This window comes from Chlorocebus sabaeus, chromosome 10 (assembly GCF_047675955.1).
Source record: "Chlorocebus sabaeus isolate Y175 chromosome 10, mChlSab1.0.hap1, whole genome shotgun sequence".
Classification (NCBI taxonomy): Eukaryota; Metazoa; Chordata; class Mammalia; order Primates; family Cercopithecidae; genus Chlorocebus; species Chlorocebus sabaeus.
In genome coordinates, this window is record NC_132913.1 from 59,894,944 (window position 1) to 59,913,704 (window position 18,761).

General features: G+C 41.3%; 1 protein-coding gene across 4 annotated transcripts in view; it reads left to right on the top strand.

The window, feature by feature from the left end:
* The window catches only part of PDK1 (pyruvate dehydrogenase kinase 1), a 119,930-nt gene that overhangs the window by 79,735 nt on the left and 21,434 nt on the right, over positions 1 to 18,761 (top strand). The window contains exon 13 of one of the 4 annotated variants that reach the window (XR_012094228.1): positions 17,077 to 18,599. The exons of 2 other annotated variants lie outside the window; for them this stretch is intronic. The gene's annotated coding sequence lies outside the window, so the exon portion shown is untranslated. Of the gene's footprint in view, positions 1 to 8,219; positions 14,268 to 17,076; positions 18,600 to 18,761 lie in introns of those variants that run through there. One more of the 4 variants, XR_012094226.1, reaches the window with a different exon arrangement.

Below are 18,761 nucleotides of genomic sequence, written 5' to 3' on the forward strand. Positions count from 1 at the left end.
AAATTTTTCATTTTTTAATTTTTAAATATAGAGACGGCGTCTTAATATGCTGCACAGACTGGTCTTAAACTCCTGAGCTCAAGTGATCCTCTCACTTTGGTCTCCCAAAATGTGAGGCCTTTTGCTCCAAAAGCAGGATTATAGGCATGAGCCACCATGCCTAGCCAAGTATATTTAATGGCAAATGTTTCCACTTTTGGAGAAAAAGGCCTCACATTTTCATTTTGCACTGGCCTTAAACACTATGTAGGCAGCCGTGGAGGGAGCTACACAGTCACATGAATTCAGGAGCCACCTGTATCCTGAATGACCTGTGTGCTCACTCTCCAAAGTTTCTGGCTAATGGAGTCTCTGTTCTTCCTGTGAAGTTTGGGCATTTGATTTTTCTAGGTCCCCATGTGTCTTAGCCACGTGTCTGAGATCCCTGTTTCCTTATTACTACAAGGTGATTTATAATAGACTTCCCTAATCGGAGACAACTGGAGTTCTCTATTCTTTGCAATTAAAAGCACCTAACATAAAACCACAAAATGTGCTATGATTTTTGTTCAGTAAATGATGTAGAATTATTTCCATTCCCAAAATAAGTGATACTAACTTAAATATGCTATATGCTGTGGTTTGAATATGGTTGCCGCCACCAAAACTAATTTTGAGGCTTGGTCTCCAGTGCAACAGTGTTGAGAAATGGTGGTATTTTTAAGGGACATTAGGTCATGAGGGATCCACCTTCAGGAAGGGATTAACATCATCTTTCGGGCAAGAGTTCTTGATCTCAAAAAAAACAAAAACAAACAAACAAACAAACACCTCAGCAAAATGGATGAGGGATCTAATACTGTCATCACACTTTTGCCCTAAGGGACTCCAACCTTTATGTGGGCTTTTGGGGAGACGTGTCAGGAATGACCACAATCACTGTGGTTTTAGTCTACATAGACAGGACATAGCAATCAACACTGGCTGAGTCAGCAGTGACATTTGCCTTAGCAACAGATCACTAGGTGGCAGGCGAAACAAATGTGAGGACAAAGGAGGTAGGACTGGATTATGGAAATCGGTGGACAAACCAGAAAGCCGAAGAAATATTCCAAATGGACAATGTGATAGAGGCCATGGGCTACTGCCAGGAAATATTTTTTGTCTTTAAACTTCATCCTGTTTGATTTTCCCCTTGACAACGGATAGAAGGGTACTGACTGGAGAATGCAAACATTTTAGTATAGTTAAGTTATGGGCAGTATCTACCTAGTACACTGTGAATGGAAATTGAGACTCACTGGAAACGATGTCTTATATTTATTCATAAGTATGTATTTAGGTTTAATATGAGTTTAGACACTATGTCTAACTTTGGGCCCTCCTTTCTGGTCCTGAAAAGCGATACCCCAGGCAAAACTGCCTGAGAACTCAGCCTGCTCATTGGCAGATGAGGTCAGCAAAGGCAAATGGCTACACGGAAGCCTCAAAGACTGAGAGAAAAAAAAAAAAAAAAAAATATATATATATATATATATATATATGGTTTGATTGATTGATAGTATGTTTACAGACCCAAAAAATTGTTTGGAAATGTAATAGCTGGCAGCTCTTTGCTTTCTTTGTTTGTTCAGGGTGTTTTGCTTAAATACCACAGGAATGTGCTTGGAGCATGTGGCCTTCTGCTCACAGCCAACCGCAATGAGGCATCGGTGTTTTACATGGAGAGGTAACCTGCTTTTGTTAGAAGTGATAATATGTTCAAAATAGAAATAGGAAGAGTTTAGATAATGTAGGGGCCAAGGGCCCTCTAAAGGTTTGCTGAAAATCACTGACATGAGGCTGATTGATTTATAGGAGAAAGGGCATGCAAATTTATTTCACATGGATACACAGGAGCCCTGAGAATGAAGATCCAAATATACAGGGGAAGCTCTCCCTCCCTTCTTTCCTTCCTTCCTTCCTTCCTTCCTTCCTTCCCTCCCTCCCTCCCTTATTTTCTTTCTTTCTCTCTTTTTCTTTTCTTTTCTTTCTTTCTTTCTTTTTTCTTTTTTCTTTCTCTCTCTCTTCTCTTCTCTTTTTTTCTCCTTCCTTCCTTCCTTCCTTTCTTCCTTCTCTCCCTCCCTCCCTCCCTCCCTCTCTCCCTTCCTTCCTTCCTTCCTCTCCTCTCCTCTCTCTTTCTCCCTCTCTCTTTCTCTCTTTCTCTTTCTTCTTTCTTCATTTGAGACAGAGTCTTGCTCTGTTTCCCAGGCTGGAGTGTAATGGCATCATAACTCACTGTAGCCTCAACTTCCTGGGCTCAAGCAATCCTCTCACCTTAGCCTCCCAAGTTGCTGGTACTATAGGCACGAATCGCCACCACACCTGGCTAATTATTTTTTCCTTTTCGTGGAGACAGGATCTTTCTATGTTGCCCAGGCTTAATCCCAAACTCCTGACCTCAAGTGATCTTCCCACTTCGGCCTCCCAAAGTGCTGGGATTACAGGTGTAAGGCACTGCATCTGGTAAATTGTCCATTTTTTTTTTTTTTTTGGAGATAGAGTCCTGCTCTGTCGCCAAGGCTGGAGTGCAGTGGCATGATCTTGACTCACTGCAAGCTCCACCTCCCGGGTTCACGCCATTCTCCCGCCTCAGCCTCCCGAGTAGCTGGGACTACAGGCGCCCGCCACCTCCCCCGGCTAGTTTTTTGTGTTTTTTAGTAGAGACGGGGTTTCACTGTGTTAGCCAGAATGGTCTCGATCTCCTGACCTCGTGATCCACCCGCCTCGGCCTCCCAAAGTGCTGGGATTACAGGCTTGAGCCACCGCACCCGGCCCAGATCATTTCTTTATGGCCAGTTTTTATACAAAAAGGCAGAGGAAAAATTAGAGTAATATTTTCGGTTTTGTGGCTGGCTTTTGGGAAAAGGTATTCTGGTTGCTACGACCTGCCTTGGGGAAGAAGAATTCTCATTTCTATGGCTGGCCTTGGGAGAGAGTGGGACTGAGAGATGGGCGGCGGGGCGGGCAGAAGATCAGAGAAAACCTTTGCTTCTGAGGCTGCTGGTGAGCCCTTCATTTGGGGTATTATTTTCTAAGCCCCAACAATAACATCATAAGTAACAAATCCAAAAGAAAGTTAGAGATGTTTGAGTGGTTTAGGCCAATTATGAAAGTCAGTACTTTTGGAGATTAGATTTCCACAAAACACCTCTGTTTTGATGTTTTGATGTCTGCTATTGGGGAAGAATACAGAGTTGAATAGAGTGTTTATGGTGGTGTTTGTCTGATTGTAGGAAAAAAAAGGATATGTTATTAATGTTAAGACTTTTGGAATTTACCAATACCTTGGGAAACTGCATGTGCTTTTTCTTTTTTGTTGTGCAAATGGCTTACACTGTTGAGTTTAATCTCTTATGTGGGTACTTGGTGTGAAGACGGAATATCAATTATGTAATTAGGAAGGTGGTAGGGGGTGCAGTTATAGAGGAAGCTGAGCTGTGAGTATGGTGTAGGAGTGGCTGTGAAAACCCTAAGGCAGAGCTTCTCAAAGTGGTGTCCCTGGACTAGCAGCATCAGCATCTCCTGGGAACTTGCTAAAATGCAGGATCTCGGACCCCACCCCAGACCTACTGAATCAGAAACTCTTGGCACAGGACCCAACGCTCTGTTGCCTTTTAACAAGCCCTCCAGGTGAGTCTAATGTGCTGGGAAGTTTGAGAGCTTCGGAGCCAGTGAGAGAATGAGCTGGGCCCAGTGTGTTCATAGAGACCTCCTGACAGGGTGGCCGGTCCCATCCTCAAGTGTGTCCCATGATCTTGGGCTCCCTCCCTCAGGCACTTTGTGCCAAGGTACTGGCTTTCTTCTTCTCCTCCTTTTCCTCCTCCTCTTCCTTCTCCTCCTCCCATTCCTCCCACTCCTCCTCCTTCTCCTCCTCCTCCCAGTCCTCCTCCTTCTCTTCCTTTTCTCCTCCTTCTTCTCTGCTGAGATTTAGGAAATTTAAGTGTCAAATCTTTTCTCTTAGGACATCAACCATTTTCATACTCAGTGAACTAATGTAAGATTATCCCCAAATTTGCCTATTCAAGAGGAGCTTTGGACAGAGGTAGCACTCAGTAAACTCAGATTGTATATAAGAAAGTGCTGGGAGTCTTCCCTTCAATTAAACTGCAGTTCTTTTTGGAATGTCATGTTTGTTATAAGCCATTAGCCAAATGGTGATACTGCATTAGCTCTCACATTGGTGTTATGGACATTGGGGCTGAAAAGGTGACTGTTAGCCATTGCCATGTAGCTGTCACCTCATAATGGTGGCAGTTTTATAGATATTAGATTACTACTTCACCTCCTTTCATCCATTTATCAAATACTTGAGTCATTCAAACCTAACGCCCACAGGTTCAAAGTGGTACTCCAGGAACAGCATACTCACCATCAGTCCCAAGCTGAGATCTATAGGAGTCAGGTGTGGACTTGAGCCTTGGCTGTGCTGAGCTCTCTTTTAGCCTCAGGGCATCCCTTCCAACCCCTGGGCCCTGGAATCTCCTTCCCAAATACCCAGAGTGCACATCCAGGCCTAAGCAGACCTCCTCCTTAGGTCCATCTTCCTGGGGACAGGCCACATCTCCAGTGTTTGCACCCCTAGACTCAAGGGGTGGCCAAGGGGCAGCTGCTTGCTGGGGAGGGGGACCTAGCTTGGATGTATGGGCTGGAATGTCCACATTCATGTGTGCAAGGACAGAGCTGAGGGTGGGGAGAAAATGGGACAGGCCTTTGGTTAAGGGCCAGTTCTCCCTGACCCACCATGAGAAACTCTGAGGAGTTCAATAATTCTGAATTCCAGCCTGGCTCCCTGAAGCATTATGAAGAACAGAGTAGATTTGGTTTAACAGTTTAATAGCTTGATTTATAATTCTAAATATTTAGACAAATGGTATGTGGGCCTCCATTAGCATTGTTGCCCCCAGGCCCCACAAATGTCAGGGGTGGGCTAGCCACCCACAGTGACTCATGTGTTCCCCCCATTGTATGAAACTTGAAACTTCAGTTCCCATTACTGAGTTCTATGAGTGCCGTCTTCCGAGAATGGTTAACATCAAAGGGCGTGACAGGTTTACAGCAAAGCAGATTTGGAGAGGCCGCGAGGGCATGAGGAGGCATCCAGCTCTTCTGGCCACAGCAAACACCTGCTGTAGGTAAGAAAGGAGAGGTGACCAGGGACAGGACAGGAAGAGAGACTTTAAAAATGTACCAGAAAAGAACTTCAAGGAATATAACAAGGAGTTGGGCTGCTGGGACATAAAATTAGCCAGCACCTCTGTCTGTAGTGTTTCAGGACTGACTAGGATAACATAATAGTTAAAGAGTTCAGGCTCTAAAAACATGCCTGGGGCTTAAATCCTGGCTCTGATGGTCATTAGTTGTGTGGCTTGGGCCTTTTTTTTTTTTTCCTAACCTCCTCTGTGCCTTAGTTTCCTGTGTGTAACATGGGAATGGTAATAGTGCCTACTTTACAGGGTGGTTGTGAGGATTAAATAAAATGAAACACACAGAGTATAGAGTGCCTAGCACATTTCAAGTACTCAGTAAATGAGAGTTGTGATTACTATTCGTCCTCATGGAAAACGTTTGCCTATATGGATAATAAGAACAGTTTAAAGTGAAAAGCAAACTCTTCAATGAATGGGTTAGCGCTGAGCCACAGGATAAATACAACTTGAACTTGAGAAGGAAAAGGTCTCACAGCCAAAAGAGCAATGGCTTCCTTTTCCAATGTGAAGGACTGCTTTTGAATCATCTGGAAAATGCAAATCAGAAGTTTAATAACTTTTCATCTTATTCCATACTTATTACACATAAGGAGTATAATGTCAGTCAGTATAATACTAGCTTTAGCCTCACAGTGCCCAGGTTTACATCCTAACTTTACCATTTGCTGTATGACCCTAAACAAATTACTTATTTGTGCCCTTGGTTTTCTTATCTGTAAAACACAGATAACATTGCTATGACAGTAGTAATACTAACACCCAGTACATAGGCTTGTTGTGAGCATTACATTCGGTGGTGCACTGGAGCTAGCTCATACCATGGGCAGACTCAATGGTTAAATTTTCAGGATTTTATAAGCCAATTTTTAAACACTGGGTATCTTGAAATTAGCTGCGATGAGAGTATTTACCCTACAGAAATCATCAAAAACTGTATATCAGGCCCTTTCCCCCAGAAATCCATTTACCAGCACTGCACTGATGACACTGGATAAACACTTAAAAGGCTTAGCAAAGTACACAGCACAAAATAGGCGATTCTTTTTTTTTTTTTTTTTTTGAGATGGAATCTCATTCTGTTGCCCAGGCTGGAGTAGAGTGGTGCAATCTCGGCTTACTGAAAACCTCTGCCTCCTAGTTTCAGGCAGTTCTCCTGGAGTAGTTGGAACTACAGGCACCCACCACCACACCCGGCTAATTTCTGTATTTTTAGTAGAGATGGGGTTTTACCATGTTGGCCAGGCTGGTCTCGAACTCCTGACCTCAAGTGATCCACCTGCCTTGGCCTCCTAAAGTGCTGGGATTACAGGTGTGAGCCACTGTGCCCGGCCTAAAACTATTGCTTTATTGAGCTCTTCATACACGTTTACATCCATTTGAGGCACTGTATAACTCCACTACTGAAAGAGAATGGTTGTGCCCATGGTGCTCCAAGAGAGAACAACTTAGACTGTGTCTAGAGGACAGGGTAAATAACGTGTTGTCATCATAGCCATAGAGACTAGAGCAGTGGTCACTGCAACCTTCTCCATCTCTATTAGACTCTTTTATTCATCTTTATTTCCCCTAGATTCAGCACAGTACCTGGCAGAATGGGTGTTTGTTGGATACATGATTGAATAAATCAGTTTGATCATGCAGTAATAAAATAATGTATATGATTGGTCACATATCACACCAAAAACCTGATTTTTAAAGCATTTCACTGACTGGTTGATTGAGTCAGGCTACTGTGGGTAAACTTAGCCAACATACTCATTTCTGTCTTTTCTTTTCTTTATAAACATGTACCTTTAACAATGAAGCAAATAACACCTTTTAAAATACTAAATAAGATAGCATAATTGCACAGTGTACACTGCCCCAACTGGATTATTGTAATTTACTGCAGGGTTTGCTGTGGATAGATAATAGTATGCAAAATAGATAAAGACACAACAGAAAAAAAAGACTTCTTATATATGTCTGTTGAAGAGTGATTCTCATACAAAAGGAGTTTAAATTAGATGACAACTTAATTAACATATTTGCTATTTTTGTTTTGTTTCAATTTTTTGGCATTGTTTCATCTGTGAGAAGGACACTAGAAATGAAAAGAAAAAGGAAATGGTGCTCTGTGGTGGAATATTTATATTACTCTTTACAAACAAAAATCCACTTTTTTTCCTTGTAATTTGACATCCTTATAGAGGAACCAAGTAATCTGTTTGGAACTGTTTGGATGATACCCAAGAAAAGGAGAATGTTGAATTATGGGAATCTTTAGGTAAACACATCCAAGGCAAAAAGAGCAATCAACTTGATGTAGTTGCTTCAGGTAGAGTTTAGACTGGAGGGATGAATTTTGTTAGCCTGCTTGTGGTTTTTAGTAATTACAACATAGCACGTTTCAGTGCTCCTCACACTAGCATACATAAGAATTCCCTAAAGAGCTCATTAAAATGTTGACTCTTAGGCTCTGTCCCCAGAGATTTTGCTTCAAGTCAGAGAGACCCAAACCTTGTGTTTCCTTTTTTTTTTTTTTTTTTTTTTTTTGAGATGGAGTTTCGCTCATGTTACCCAGGCTGGAGTGCAATGGCACAATCTCGGTTCACTGTAACCTCTACCTTCTGGGTTCAAGCAATTCTTCTGCCTCAGCCTCCCAAGTAGCTGGGATTACAGGCATGCGCCACCACATCTGGCTAATTTTGTATTTTTAGTAGAGGTGGAGTTTCACCATGTTCGTCAGGCTGGTCTCAAACTCCTGACCTCAGGTGATTCACCCACCTCGACCTCCCAAAGTGTTGGGATTACAGGAGTGAGCCACTGTGCCCAGCCTAACGTGTTCCCAGGTGATGCTGATGCTGCTGGTCCACGGATCACACTTTGAGTAGCACATTAGAGGCCAATAAGGTTCATACTCCCATAGCCCATGAAGGAGAACAGTGATTTCCAAACACGGATGAGCTTTAGAATCAGCACCTAATGAGTTTTTTGTGTGTTTATTTACAGAATGTAGATATAAGCCCACATCAGACTCGCTAAATCAGAGTCTCAGGAGGTGGGCCCAGGGAATATGATGGTCGGATACCCTGTGAAGTTGAAGGACCCTTGGTGGTGATCACTCTTGGTAAGCCAGCTTCTTGGTCAGGACAGATGGGACTTCAAGGCCACCACATTGAGGCGCATATGCTGAAAAGAGGCAAACTGTAAAATTCAAGCAAGAAACTGCTCAAAAAATAATGGAGGCATGTCAAAAGGACACAGGAGGCAACTAATGGCCAAAGCAGGGCTAATTCAAGGACTAAAATAAACAATGATAGTATTTCATTGTAGGCCTCAGAAAAAAGTTAAATATCCATGAGTCCATACTGACATAAATAAATAATTGAATGAGTAAAATATAAATAAAGGGAGATAATTCATCCTTAAGAAAGAATTCCAATTAATAAATGTACAAGGAACGCAGAAACTGGAAACTCACCATGAAGCGAGCTCTACCGTAATAATTGTTGCAGGCAAGATCCATTGATGGATGCTAAAATTAGTGGGTGAAAATTTGATGAGAAACAGAATAGTTGCAGAGTTTCAAAGTCTTTACCACACGATATTTCTTAGTTTCTAAGGGGAATACCATAACTTCACAACAAAGAAACGCAGCAGACACTACCTTTACCAAGAATCAAGGTGAATATCACCAAAAAGAAGACATATTCTCACGTACCCACTGATGTGATGCACCAAGAAGGAAGGTCACACCACTTTGTAATATTCGTGCCAGAAATGTTTTAGTTTGATCTAATCATGAGAAAATGCTAGGCAAACCTAAATTGAAGTACTGAACAGTAACCTTCAAAAGTATCAAAGTCATGAATGACAAAGAAAAATTTAGAAACTGTCACGGATTGAAGACTAAGAAGAAATGAAAACCACGTGCAGCATGGGATGCTGACTTGGATTCTGGACCAGAAAAAGGATATTAGTAAGAAACCCAATAAAATTTTAAAAAGGTCCACAGTATAGTTAACAGTATTGTAACAATGTTAATTTCCAGGTTTTGCTAATTGTCCTATGGTTAGACGGTAAGACGTTAACCTTAACCTTAAGGGAAGGTCAGTGAAAGATATATATTGGTAACTGTTTCTTAATTTTGCATCTTTTCTGTAAGTTTAAGATTATCTCAAATCAGAAAAATTTTAAATGTCAATGCGCTCTGCCTTGTGGAAAACCCAGTTGCCTAAGCAACTCTACGGCCTCCCTACCTGGCTATGGATAAGCGGCAAGGACGGTTTCACCCGGGAGGTTACCCTAATAGTGGGCATAGAAAGCAATACAAGTGCGAAAGTCTGTGAGCTGCAGGGGATTGGGATTTTGTCAGCTATACTCAGTACTGCCTTGTCATCCCCTTTCCCCAAACCACTACCCCATAGATGGACAAAAACAAGCATGGGAGTCCTCAAAGACTCCAGAGTCAGAATATCCTGGATTTTGGATAATAAGGGGCCCTTCTGTAACTCCTGACCAGCTTTTGGAGCTCCCCTGCTATCTGGCCTGCAGCCCTGCCCACCTGGTGGCTGGAGTCAGCATGCTTCTGCAACCTGGCAAAGCCCCTCTCCCATTTTGTGGTCTGGATGAGGGCTGTGGGCTCTGCTTTAAGGTGATCATCTGTCCCGAGGACCGACTTTAAAACTATTTCTTTAGAGAGCATTTTATTGAATACAAACTCCTTAGGCAGCAGTGTTCACATTTCCCAGTGTTGAACAAATGGTGGTTTTTAGTCACACATTCATCATTCCAGGTCTCGCTGATTCACTTCCAGTGGCCCCTTTTAGGAACCTTTTACTAATCCCACTAATAGAAAGAGCTCATTCCACGCATTTGGTTATTTCCCATTCACATGGTCAGGCTTACATTTTATTTAACTTTCTTTTCATGTAAGAAGGTGAAAAAGTGCTAATCCATATTTTCCAAGCTCTTGGATCATTTGTTGGTCATTCTGGAAGCAGCGTGGTGGTGAAATAGGAGAGTTCCCCAAACCCCTTCGCCTGATGTTTGACAGGGGTGTGGCTCATCTGTTTGGTCACCATCACTGCTCAAACCCCTTACGGGATGGGGAGCAGGCAGCTGGACAAGTGCAGGAACCCAAGTGGGCGTGTGTTACAGTGTGCCCTTTTAGCCTTTCTGTCCACGGGTAGCTTGAGTGTTAACCAGCTCAGTGGACCCTCTGCCTTTCTGTAAGGACAGAGGGCCAGTGTGACAGCTTTCTGTATCCCAAACTCCTGTCCAGCATCCTGGAAGAATCAGGTCGCACATGGACCTGAAGGATGAATGCAGGGGTTTTATTGCGGTAAAGGTGGCTCTCAGGGGGATGGATGTGGAACCAGAAGTGGGGATGGAGTAGGAAGATAATCTTACCATGGAGTTTGGCCATCCAGGAGCCAAACTCCTCTCTGACCACCCCCAGCTGAACTCCTCTCAGCGTTCAGGTGCTCCTCTTCTCTCTTTCTGTGCCACATTGTTCTGCTGTTTATCTGCTTGTCTTCTCGTCTGCTTATCTGCTCCTGGAGCTTGGAGTTCGGGGTTTATATGCATGTAGGATCGGGGGTGGTGGCAGACCAAAAGGTCACTTTTTGGGCAGGAAAACAGAAATGCCTGTTCCCATTTAGGGCTGCAGGTCTCCAAGCTTAAGGGTAGGGCTTTTGCCGGGGAACCATCCTCTTCTACCCAGTGTTTCCCTGTTTTGTCCATATTAGTGGGAACTAGCAGAAACTGCAGAGAGAGATTACATTGAGTTTGGTTTCTGGTTGTGATGTTTATTAATCTGACCTTGCACAAGTCTTTTTAGGCTTTTGAGTCTCAATGTCCCTGACTACAAAAAGACATGAATAATACATGTAATCTTGGATTACATGAAATAATGTCTCTGTAGAATTAGAAAATAAATTTCTCATTTGTCAGATAAAATAAAAATGATCCAAAACTCACCCAGCCTTAGTGAAGAAGGGAATGTACAAGTAAAAAGAGTCTTGCACAGAATGGAAGCTGCCTCTAGACCCATACATATTTTATTTGGCCAGGATTGGCCTTTCTTTGGACTGAAAAGGAAAGGAACTAAACCAAGAGCCAGGTCTCATTAAGACTAAATTTAATTATGTCCTGTTTAGATATCAAAGATAAACTTCCTTCTGTTGCTAACTTGTTTTTACTAAGATTGTCTTTAAATTTCTGTTGGGTAACCTTTAACCTTAGCTGACTGGAAGTCATTAATGACATTTTTGGTAAGAAATGCAGTGGAGCACATAAAGTTTATGTTTGAATAATTCTTAGTTGTAAATTATATCACCCATGTTGTGGGGGTGGTAGGTTTTTGTTTGCATATTTTTATTTATTTTTCCGTCCTCTTTATGTACATTGAAAAGCTCCAGGTGAAGAAAAAAAACATTGAATCCCTTTTCCTCCCAGCAGCTATTGATTTTTAGAGTAAAGAAGTGACTTTGGCTTGTTTTTGACTCAAATCTAGCATGAAGCTTGGTTTCTTTGAAGACACACTTTAAACATGATATTCAATAAAGATGAGTCATCTTTCCCTGGATCTTTATAGTTTGTCCTCCATAAACATCACCTTATTTGTATTTGAAGCTTTATTATCTGCACTAAATTCACTACAGATTGTTTCCATTTTTCTCTCTTAAAGACCTGACATTATCCTCGGGTGCAATTAGGTAGCTTTATTTTAGAACAGTGGTTTCAGAATCTCTAAGTATTTTTTACACTAAAATGATTTACTGAACCTCCATATGATAGTGGCAGAATCCCACATTATGAAAATACTTTAGCAATAAGCTACTATACATTCAACATTGTTTTTAGCTGTAAACCCTTGATTATCTTATAGGAGCCTGATTGATGTGGTAGTGAGGTGTGGGGTGGGGGACACATTCTACAGTCCTTTGATTAAGTCTCAGCTTGTGGTGAGCCTGTGTCCCTGGGCTGTGACCTTTACAAGTGCTTCTTAGCTCTCCCCCATGCTCCTCCCTTAGAGGAACCTAGAAGATTGGAGTTGAGTATTTTTCTTCCCCAGGTTGATTAGGCTCTGGCAAAACCCAATTAGGCTAGGCCCTGGTAAAATAGTTTCCCTTGAAGGCAAGCTTTTGTTAAAGAGAACAAAGCCTCTAGTATATTGCAAAATAGTTCTCCCATGCGGTTGTATGTGATGGCTCATGCCTGTAATCCCAGCACTTGGGGAGACTGAGGCAGGAGGATCCATTCTTGAGGCCAGGAGTTCAAGACCAGCCTTATTGGGCAACATGGCAAAATCCTGTCTTTACCAAAAATACAAAAATAGTCTTATAACCTGGCCTCAAAATAAATAAATAAATAAAAATTAAAAGATAAAATTTTAAAAAAATAGTTCCCTCACCCACACATGAGGGGAAGTTTCTCTCTGACCTTCACCTGAGAGTTTGATGAGACTCTTGGAGGTAAGACTCAAGAAAAGTGTGGGAACCCTCCTAAGACTGGGTCCCCCAGAGTTTTTAACTCCCAAGCTCATTCACATTGAGGCTACAGCAATTTGTCAATTACCGTTTGTGTTCCTACTGGTATTGCCTCCAGTGCTGGCCTTTTATTCCTGGGCTTCTGTTCTTGGTAAGTTGTGATTCTCTACATCCTCCTGTCTTGCAAATTTTCTGGGAGATGATTTGCCCTGTGACCTCAATTCTCTGATGGATCTAAGAAGAACTGTTTTGTTTTGTTATTTATTTTTATTATTTACTAATATTGTTAAATCGAGATGAGGTCTCACTGTGTTGCCTAGGGTGATCTTAAACTCCTGGGCTCAAGTGACCTCCACACCTTGACCTCCCAAAGTGCTGGAATTACAGGCATGAGCCACCGTGCCTGGTCAGAAGAATTGTTGATTTTTTGGTTTGTTCAGCTTGTTTCTTGTTGTGAGGATGAGAATGATGACTTCCAAGCTCTTTTCATATTGAACTAGAAACCAGAAGTGTCTCGATACTGCTTTTAAATGAATTTGGATGGTAATACTTATAAGAGCATCTGCTTATATTTTTTAACTTGTGGTTTTCATTATGTACAGTTTGTATTATTTAATATTAATTTACAGATAAAATCCAATACACCTATGGACTCGTAGATTTCTTGCAATTACCGAAGGAGTTAAAAGCATTACACCCCAAAATATCTTGCTCTGGCATATTGATTATTTTGAGTTAAAGGCACTTGAACAATAGCAGGTGCAAGAAGATCACTCTGACCTTTCTTCAGTTTCTTAAAAGCAGGAGATGAAATTCCCATGTGAAAGACGTCCTCCCTATGACAGAAGGGAAGCATTATTCTTATCTTCAAGGATAAGAAGTTGAGGCTGAAGGAAATCTGTACAGTCTTAGCCCATTCTGAGTTGCTATAAAGGAATGCCTGAAGCTGAGTAATTTATAAAGAAAGAGGTTTATTTGGCTCTTGATTCTGCAGACTGTAGAAGAAACATGATGCCAGCATCTTCTTCTGGTGAGGCCCTCAGGCTGCTTCCACTCATGCTGGAAGGTGAAGGGGAACTGGCATGTGCAGAGATCACATGGTGAGAGAGGAAGCAAGAGAGAAGGGGAAAGTGCCTGGCTCCTTCTAACAGCCAGCTCTTGTGGATATTAATCGAGTGAGAACTAACTTGTACCCCCCCAACCACCTTTCAGGGAGGGCATTAATCTATTTACAAGAGACCCACCCCTGTGACCAAAACACCTCCCATCAGGCTCCACCTCCAACACTGGGGACCAAATTTCTACATGAGATTTGGTGAAAATAAACCATATCCAAACTATAGCACAAATCTAATTTCACTAACCCTTATCTTCCTGGCCATTTCACCCAAGTAACTACCCTAGTCCAAGCCCCTTGCTTTCTCTCATTTTCATAATTTACTACTCTTTGTTCCATTCAGTATGTAAGTGTTCAACCCTAACTGCATCTTTGGGCCTTCATTTTCTTATGAGGGCTCCTGTGCCACATAAAACATGGATTAAATAAATTTGTATGCTTTTCTCCTGTTGATCTGTCTTATGTCAATTTAATTCTCAGTACCCCACAACTGAAAAAATCTCTAAGAGGGTAGAGGTAAAATTTTGCCTCCCCTGAGTTACCCCACATGCTAGGGGAACCACTGTTTTAAAGTACACTAAAAGCTCATAATTTTGAATCAATTGCGAGGAAAGCATCCAATCAGTAAATTCTGAAAAGAGATGACCTCAATGTGAATACAATTCTATGTCTTTGGTCTCCAAAGACATCCATCCTTTTTGACTCTAACTTACCACAACCCCACATGGCAATCTGCACAATTGTGTGGGCTAAATTACATCCCCTGCAAAATTCATATGTTCAAGTCCTGTCAAAATGTGACTGTATTTGGAAAAGGAATCTTCCAAGGGCAATTAAGTTAACATGAGGAGGCCATTAGGATGGGTCTTAATCCAGTATGATTGGCATCCTTATTAAGAAGAAGAGATAAGGACATAGACACAGAGGAACGACCATGTGAAGACAGAGGGAGAAACTGGTCATCTACAAGTCCAGGACAGAAGAAACCTGAAACCTGGAAGAAACCAGCCTGTTGACACCTTGACTACAGCCTTTAGAACTGTGAGGAAATAAATTTCTGCTGTTGAAACCACCTGGTCTGTGATACTGTGTTATGTTAGCCCTGGCAAACTAATACATCAACCCTTCCTCTTTCCTTCTTACATTCAGCAAATATGCATTAAATATGTCCCTACATCAGGCACTGGGCCACAGGTTGAAGCTAGAGGGATGAATTTGCAGACACAGTCCCTGCCCACATGGAGCTTCCAGTTTATCAGGGAAGGTCTTTTAAAGACTTAGTATAGGACTGGGATGGCATTCCCTAAAGAAAGAAAAGGAGAAAAGAGGGGGAAAAGGCCTAGTCATCCGTGTACCTTTTTCCTAGAAATTTCTCCTAAGGAAAACAAAGGATGCATTATTTAGCTGCAAAGAAGTGCTTTGTAAGGGTTGTCTTTTTTATTTGTCACTTGTTTCATTTATTTATTTTCCTAAGGCTGTAGTTTTAATTGCCACAAATTGGGAACGAACCAAATGTTCAATCACTGAGGACTGGTGAAATAAGTTATAATCAGTACAACAGCCTTCTATGGAATAATTACAAATGAGATTTTAGGAGAAAACTGAATAACGTGGAAAGATGCTCTCCAAATGCTCTTTTACACACACGCGATTTTAAAAAGTCTTCCCTTTATAGCTATAATTCGATATTTGTTTAAAAAAAGCATATGCATATGTGTCATGTTATCTCTTGGTAGAGAAATTACAGGGGCTTTTTACTTTATTTTTGCTTATCAATACATTTTTAAGATTTTGTACAATAAACAAAAGCTCCCTCCCTTCCACAGAGGGCAGTGCTGGCTAATCAGAACTGCATTTTTAGAGTTAATTGTGGCCTCCTGACAGCTGTATGCTGGTAAATATCTTATAACTGTATCTTTGAGTGTAGTTCCACCATGAGCATTGGTTGATGTTTTCATTTACTTTAATAAGTAAGGCAAAATAAAGATAATGAAAAAGTATATTGGAGCTTCACTCATTCACCAATGATGTGAATGACTTCCTTGTACTGAATCAAATAATAGTTTTTGAAAACTAGAATATTCTCTTGGTGTTTGTATTATTCACATTTTAACAACTGTAGACACATGTTTAATCTGCATTAACATTTTTCTTCAACATCTTCGTAAAAAATAATTTCAACTTTTATTTTAGATTCCGAAGGTACACATGCAGGTTTGTTACATGGGCATGTTGCCTGATGCTTAGGTTTGGGATACGAATGATCCTGTCACACAGATGGTGAACATAATGCCCTATAGGTAGTTTTTCAGCCCTTGCCCCCCTCTCTCTCTCTCCCTTCTCATAGTCCCCATTGTTTATTGTTCCCATCTTTATGTCCATGTGTAACTCATGTCTAGCTCCCAATTACAAGTTACATGCAGTATTGGTTTTCCGTTCTTGCATTAATTTGCCTAGGATAATGGACTCCAGCTGCATCCATGTTGCTGCAAAGAACATAATTTCATTCTTTTTATGACTACATAGCATTCCATGGTTCAACCATTCTTAAGTTTACACAATCAAAAAGATAATAAATCAAGCCCTGACTCTCAATATTTGTAATTCCACAGTGTAAAAACTCCAACCACAGCTGATTTCATGGCTGACGCCACCGAATGTGGAGTTGGGAGAGACATGCAGCAGTACATGATTATGTGATATTTCCCCCAGACAGGCACAAAATAACCTCAAGAACAGCAGCAAAGTGTAGTAAGACAATTAGGAATTGATGGCTTTTGAGTATTTATTACCTTTGTTTTCAATATATAATTTTTATATAATTTATACGATAATGGCATATAATTTAAGCTTGAATAATGGCTGTGTTTGACCACCAGATTGCAAAATTCCTGAACTGTAACAGTCAGCTCTCACAAGATAGTTCCTGCACCCCTCTGCCTGGAGGTCTACTGGGAGAGGGTAGAGCCTACTGAAAGCACAGCTACATTAAACTGAAAACCATAAGCCTCAACCCTAGCTGCTGATCAGAATGGAGGAACATTCTTGATGAAATGTCAACTTCACTTCCTCACCCTGTAGTTCCCTCATCTTGTAGGGTCACATCATCATCACACCCTTACCAACCCCCCAACATCAGTATGAATCTCATTTTTGTCTTTTTTTGTATACGATTATCAAGCTTATTTATATCACTACCATCTACAGAGCTCATGAAAGCAAAGAATATTTATTCTTGTCTTTCCTCCCTTGCCAGACAGGTGAGTCCAGAGCTGGAAATCTGGCTTGGACTTGTTTAGAGCAACAGGGCAGAGACCCTGCACCTGCAGGGAATGGAACAAACGAGAACTGAAGAAAGTGCCTGGACAAAGAGAGGCTGGAGCAGGAATCCAGAGGAAACCCAAAGCATCCACAGATTTGAAGCTGAGCACCTGCTTCAACCAGGGCTGCCCACAGCAAGCAGAAGTGTCCTTGAGGCTATCACATATAAGCAGTGTAAATAAAAGTTCAAGGGAGACATTAGCCTATTAAAAGAACAATATGATTAAGGAGGTCACAATAACCATTCAGAGACAAGCAATATAAGGGAAAGCAATTTGATGGGGTGTTGCAGGAAGTCAGGGCCCCAAACAGAGGGACTGGCTGGAACTGAGGAAGAAGAACATAAATTGTGAAGATTTCATGGACATTTATCAATTCCCAAAATTAATACTTTTATAATTTATTATGCCTGTCTTTACTGCAATCTCTGAACATAAATTGTGAAGATTTCATGGACATTTATCACTTCCCTAATAATACTCTTATAATTTCTTATGCCTGTCTTTAATCTCTTAATCCTGTTATCTTCATAAGCTGAAAATGTACGTCACCTCTGGACCACTATTGTACAAATTGATTGTAGAACATGTGTGTTTGAACAATATGAAATCAGTGCACCCTGATATAGAACAGAATAACAGCAATTTTCAGGGAACAAGGGAAGATAACCATAAGGCCTGACTGCCTGTGGGGTCGGGCAGAATAGAGCCATATTTTTCTTCTTGCATAAAGCCTATAGATGGGCGTGCAAGTAGGAAAAATATCACTGAATTCTTTTCCCAGCAAGGAGTAACCCTGGGGAAGGAATGCATTCCTGGGGGTAGGTCTATAGACAGCCGCTCTGGGAGTGTCTGTCTTCTGTGGTTGACATAAGGACTGAAATGCACCCTGGTCTCCTGCAGTACCCTCAGGCTTACTAGGATTGGGAAATTCCAGCCTGGTAAATTCTAGTCAGACCGGTTCTCTGCTCTTCAACCCTGTTTCCTGTTAAGATGTTTATCAAGGCAATGTGTGCACAGTGAGACATAGACCCTCATCAGTAATTCTAATTTTGCCTTGCCTTGTGATCTTTATTGCCCTTTGAAGCATGTGATCTTTGTGACTTACTCCCTGTTCGTACACCCCCTCCCCTTTTAAAAACCCTAATAAAAACTTGCTGGTTTTGCGGCTCGGGGTTGTCATCACAGTCCTACCAGCTACTCGGGAGGCTGAGGCAGGAGAATTGCTTGAACCCAGGAGGCAGAGTTTGCAAAGAGCCAAGATCATGCCATTGCACTCCAACCTGGGCAACGAGAGCAAAACTCTGTCTCAAAACAAAACAAAACAAAAAGCATTGCCTTGCTTTATATGTTGGTTTTGAAATGTCTGATGCTAGTCTAATTCTTATAACTTATATATATATTTGTTATAACTTATAACAAACAACTTTGTAAGTTATTTGATATTTTTTCCTGGAGGCTTGAGAGTTTCTTTCTTTCTTTCTTTTTTTTTTTTTTTTTTTTTTTTTTTTTTTGAAATCTAATAGTTTTACTGGGCTTTGCCTTGGAGTATGATCCTTCTGGGTAAATTTTTCCTGGTACTCAGTGATCTCTCAGAACGTGTAGACATAGGTCTTTTCCC